This window comes from Bos grunniens, chromosome 16 (assembly GCF_055505025.1).
Source record: "Bos grunniens cultivar Pamir isolate PY7600 chromosome 16, Bosgru_T2T1.0, whole genome shotgun sequence".
NCBI lineage: Eukaryota > Metazoa > Chordata > Mammalia > Artiodactyla > Bovidae > Bos > Bos grunniens.
The window spans coordinates 64,978,043-64,984,021 of NC_141180.1; the positions used below are offsets into that span (position 1 = coordinate 64,978,043).

Below are 5,979 nucleotides of genomic sequence, written 5' to 3' on the forward strand. Positions count from 1 at the left end.
CCCCTTCTCCAGGACTGAGGGGCAAGAGCCTTTTAATTTCATGGTTGCAGTCACCATCCGCAGTGATTATGGAGCCCAAGAAAATAAAATCTGTCACTGTTTCCACTTTTTCTTCATCTATTTGCCATGGAGTGATGGAACCAGATTCCATAATAGTAGTTTTTTTGAATGTTGAATTCTAAACCAGCTTTTTCTCTCTCCTCCTTAACTCTCATCAAGAGACTCTTTAGTTCCTCTTCACTTTCTGCTCCCAGAGTGTATCATCTGCATATCTGAGGTTGTTGAGTATGGATGTGAGGGTTAAATCATAAAGAAGGCTGAGTGCCAAAGAATTGATGCTTTCGAATTATGGTGCTGGTGAAGACTTCAGAGTCCCTGTATGGAGATAAAATCAATCAATCCTAAAGAAAATCAACCTCAAATATTCATAGGAAGGACAGTTGTTGAAGCTGAAGCTCCAGTACTTTGGTCACCTGATGCCAAGAGCTGACTCATTGGAATAGACATTGATGCTGGAAAAGATTGAAGGCAAAAGAAGAAGGGGGTGACTGTAGATGAGATGGTTAGATGACATCTCTGCTTCAACGAACCTGAATTTGAGCAAACTCCAGGAGATAGTAAAGGACAGAGGAGCCTGGCGTGCTGCAGTCTATAGGGTCACAAAGTGTAGGATACAACTTAGCGACTGAATAAAATTACATTGTTATATGTTATGTTGTACTATATTATTTTGTATTACAATTAGATGGTTAGAATTAATGCTATCATGACAAGTTATGGGCTTCTTTAAAACATTAAATTTCTATCACAGATATTCATTTAACTTACAATGTTGCATTGCATCAACCACAGGTAGGAAAGAACTCAATTTATTACTAGATAAAGTGAAAGTGAAGTCGCTCAGTCGTGTCCAACTCTTTGCGACCCCGTGGACTGTAGCCTACCAGGCTCTTCCATCCATGGGATTCTCCAGGCAAGAATAATGGAGTGGGTTGCCATTTCCATCTCCAGGGGATCTTCCCTGATCCAGGGATTGAACCCGGGCCTCCTGCATTGCAGGCAGACACTTTAACCTCTGAGCCAACCAGGGAAGCCATTATATAAATATTCACCAACTGATTTGACATCAATGCAATCTCAATGTGGAGAGTTCTGAAAAATTCATGTATCCATCAACACAGAAGGCTATGTCTCCACGTAAAGGATGGTGTCCAAAGAACTCTGCTAGAAATGGCACTGTCAAGTTTTGTTTTGGTAACTATTATAGAAAATCTCAAGTTTCTTCATGTCCAAGCCTAAAACAGCATTATGCATTATTTATTTCAGATACATTACGTTCAGTAAAACTTCATGAGATAACTCTTCTAGTTTATATAACTACATGTTTTTGAACCAAAATACTAAATATTGAAAATAGAGCTTTTCTCAAAGACCTGATTGTTTCCTCTTTTTCTAGATCCCAATATCTCCATGTCCCAAGTGTCTATCAGCAAAACTGAAAATACAGCTAGCTTTCTTTTTGTTCAATCCTTGTTTCATTGGGATACATGTCTATGCACAAAATCATTGACCAAAAAAAATGAATAATCTACTTACTCCTATTGTAGTTGTAATTGATTGAGTTTATAGTATAAAATAACCTCAGTAGCTTATGTTCAGTTCATGTGCTTATTAGATTAATAGACCATCAGTTCAGTTCAGTCGCTCAGTCATGTCCGACTATTTGCAACCCCATGAATTGCTGTCCATCACCAACTCCCGGAGTTCCACTCAGACTTATGTCCGTCGAGTTGGTGATGCCATCCATACATCTCATCCTCTGTTGGCCCCTTCTCCTCCTGCCCCCAATCCCTCCCAGCATCAGAGTCTTTTCCAATGAGTCAACTCTTCACATGAGGTGGCCAAAGTACTGGAATTTCAGCTTTAGCATCATTCCTTCCAAAGAAATCCCAGGGCTGATCTCCTTCAGAATGGACTGGTTGGATCTCCTTGCAGTCCAAGGGACTCTCACCATACTAGAAATCTGTTACCTTTCAAAGTAAGGCAAAATTAATAGAATTAATTATTTATTTATTTTAAAATAATTTTTAATATTTTAAATAAATTTTAAATATTATTTATTAATTAATAGAAATAAAAATTAATAGAATATCCATATAAGGATATTTGTGATTAAGGAAGGTTATTTAGACAATGTAATATGAAAAATCTTACAACAGCATTATTTTTATTATAGTTGTTTTTTTCTTTAATAAAGCTTTAAAAATGTACTATGTAGAGATAGCCTATTTATCCTTTCCCAACCTTGTAGGGGGAAAAGTGCTGTGAGGCAAGAATAGTCTTTTAGAAACTATTAATAGTGTTTTCTGTAAAATAGCAACTTAAAGAAGGTTCTCATTGCTCTTTGAAGCCATTAAAAGGAATATCTGGACTTCTTATGCAAAATTAAATTTATCCTATGTGATGTGTATGTGTGTGCTTGCTAAGTCACTTCAGTCATGTTCAACTCTTTGTGACCCTATGGGCTATAGCCTGTCAGCCTCCTCTGTCCATAGTATTCTCCAGGCAGGAATACTGCCATGCCCTCCTCCAGGGGATCTTCCTGATCCAGGGGTCGAACCTGTGTCTCTTGCAGTTGCTGCATTGCAGGTGGATTCTTTACCACTGAGTCACCAAGGAAACCCTCTTCTGTGGTATAGTAGTACAAAACTTAATTAAGCGTTTAGTTTAGTTCACTCAGTCGTGTCCGACTCTGCGACCGCATGAACCGCAGCACGCCAGGCCTCCCTGTCCATCACCATAGTAGTACAAAACTTAATTCAGAAAACTTTAAAAATTACTGTTTCAACTTTTGTAACATTTTTGGGAAGAAAATTATAGGTAGTTTTATAAAAATCACATTCCCAAAAGCATACTGTCTTTATAAGAAAATGCTATACTTGTGAAAGTCATTTTAAATTGAAGTGTTTACATTGTGCGATGGGGATGGTAAACACCATTTACATGGTTTTATACCTTAATTAACCCTAACTGGTATTATTTGAGCAGAATTCTTGTTAAATGGCATATTATGATTATGTAGTTTCACTAAAGTAAATATGCCTGATACTTCAATTCTTCTCTTTTGCCTTTAAAATTCTTTCTCTGAGCAGTAATATTCCATATGCATGACATTTTAATGGTCTCTTTTCATAGAAATTGATGAAGTGTATATTCAAAAAGGATAACTGTCTTAAAATCAGGCAGTTTAGAATTATTGTGTTTAGAAAGATAAATGAGCAATGATCCTTACTTATTTTCTAAGATCAATATGAAAAGCCCTAAAATTTGAGTTTAGTTTGTATGAATATACTTAACAGAATATACAAGGAGTGACATTATTGTAAGGATACATTTTGAAGGGTGACTTTTCAAAAAATAATGATAGAGAATAGAAAGAGTGGCAGGTAGATAGCACACTGGCTGATACCATAATGCTATTTTTTATCAGCAGCATCAATAAAAAATTCAGTCAACATTTGCTTATTTTTTGACTTCTTGCCAACAGCGGGTTAGACTGAAATTTTTTGCACTGAATAAGTGAAAAGGAATATTTTGTGTCACTGTCTGTAGGGAAAGCATGATCTCTGTTATGACTCTGTTATGACTCAACTCAAATTGAAAAAGGAAAGGGAAAGGCTAGTTTGAATGAGCTTTATTGATTGATTTTTTGATTGATTGGTTGATTTTATACGAGGCTGACTGCTATAATCATGTCTTTCAGATAGACTGTAGACTCAAAATAGCTTCAGAAAATCATTTCTTCCCCTGCGGCAACGAGAAGATATAGACAACCAGGGGTTTCTATGTGTTGAGGTGACCCAGGTGACAACCTGGAAGAAGAATCCAGATAGACCTCCAGCTACACTCTTGATTCGGTGTCTAATTCCTCCTAAAAGAGCAAATCTTTAAGAAAGAAAGAGGGGTTTTGACATGGATTCTGAATGTCATATCGTATGTTTCCAAATTTATTGAGAGAAAAGCATCTACCTGAGATTCATTTCTTAAATGTTTGAGAATTTAAGCATAAGACCATGATTTGAGTATTTTCCCTTTGAAATAAAACTAAACTTGACATGGCTTTGTTTGGTGTGTTTATATGTTTCATTTTTGACAAAGAGTGCTCCAGGAATGAAATTTCAGTCATAAAAATTCCTCTTTGAACTCTGAAAAAAAAGCATAATTCCTCTTGCCATGATTCTTTGTGAAGTCCCATGGTCAAAGACGTCTTTATTGTTGTTCAGTTGGTAAGTCACGTCCAACTCTTTGGACTGCAGCATGCAAGGTTCCTCTGTCCTCCACTATCTCCCAGAGTTTGCTGAAATTCATGTGTACTGAGTCTGTGATGCTGTCTATTAATAACCATCTCAAAGATGTCGAGCAGGTCAGAATCAAGGATTTTGTGACTGTCTTAATGCAGCCTCCCAGCAGAGGAAAACTTCATTCCTTCTTTCCCTCTCCCTATGTTTATCTAGGGGCCTGAGTGTCTGTGTTCATGTGGGTGGGTAGGAATTTAACAGAGTATTTCCCTGTGTCCTGATCACATTTATGAAATCATCTCTAAGGTGAGATTGTCAATGAGCAGCAATAAGATAGCCATTCTTGAGCTGAGTAGAAAATCATTTTATTTGATATTCAACTAATGGGCTATGGTCTTTGAAAATAAGTTTTCAATAGATGAGGAAATATTAAAAGCACTATGTTTTGCTCAAATTATTGCATTCAGCTGCAATGGGTCATAAATATCAATTCAGTAAACACCATATCATGGTATTCATTTGTGCATTCCCTTCTGATTTTCTTCATTCTAATAAATAAATAAATATGAATAGATAATTACATGAACACAATCTGATATTGTTTGAAAGCATTTTAATAGGTTTCATTGGAAAAAATGCGTAATGAGGAGATAAAATGTTTGCTCTGTTCAATACTGAATTTCCAATTCTAAACATTTTGCCTGACACGTAAAAAAAATTGTTTTGCCTTGTTTTAAATTTTATTGCTTTTTAAAATAAACTGTTAGTAAATGAGGGCAAAAATTAGAGAAATTCTTATGTTACATTTTAGACATATGAAATAGGAATTTTGGAACAGATTTTGCTTTGCAAGTGCTGCAGATTTTATTTAGAATCTATAGAAAAAGACAAATGAAGTAGATCTTTATTAAATTAAAAAGTCTGTTTTGAGAACATGGCTGGATGTCTTTTTGAGTGTTTTCTAATGCAAAATGACTTACTTTTGAGAAGTGATTTAAATTAGATAGATGAGGAATATAAAATTTGTAAAATCAAGTGAGTATAAGACAAAACCCTGTTTATATAGATGAAGAATTAAGCTAAATATGTCAATGTATCATAGATATCAACTAGCAATAGATTAATACATGTACTTTCATAGGCTCATGGCTTCTGCTTATTAACTTTAAAGGATCATAAAAGAAAGAATAACGCATTTGGCAGGTCAATATGAGGATTTTGTTGATCTCATAATGTCATGTCATAGATCTCCAAAATTGTCCATATATGTTCTGCTTATGAATCTTGGAAAAATATGCATTTACTCTCAACATTAGCTATCTTAAAGGGGAAATTGTATTTCATATCTAATTTTCTTCTTTTCCCTTAGCATGCTATATTAAATCCCCTTGGTGGCTCAAGGAGTAAAAGAACCCACCTGCCAATGCAGGAAATTCAGGTTTAATCCCTGTGTCAGGAAGATCCCCTGGAGAAGAAAATGGCAACCAACTTCAGTATTCTTAGCTAGGAAATCCCAGAGAAGCCTGGAAAGCTATAGTCCATGGGGTCACAGGAGTCGGACACGACTTAGTGACTGAGCATATGAGCACGAGCCACAACAAATTACCACAGAGTGAGTGGCTCAAGACAGTAGACATTGGTTCTCTCACAGTTCAAGACGCCAGAGGCCAAAGTCAAGGTG

General features: G+C 36.0%; 1 non-coding gene across 1 annotated transcript; it reads right to left on the reverse strand.

Moving 5' to 3' along the window:
• Positions 1 to 1,018: 1,018 nt before the first annotated feature.
• Positions 1,019 to 1,090, reverse strand: TRNAC-GCA (transfer RNA cysteine (anticodon GCA)). Its single transcript has one exon. It is a non-coding gene; the product is annotated as a tRNA-Cys (tRNA).
• Between the last annotated feature and the right edge of the window lie 4,889 nt (positions 1,091 to 5,979).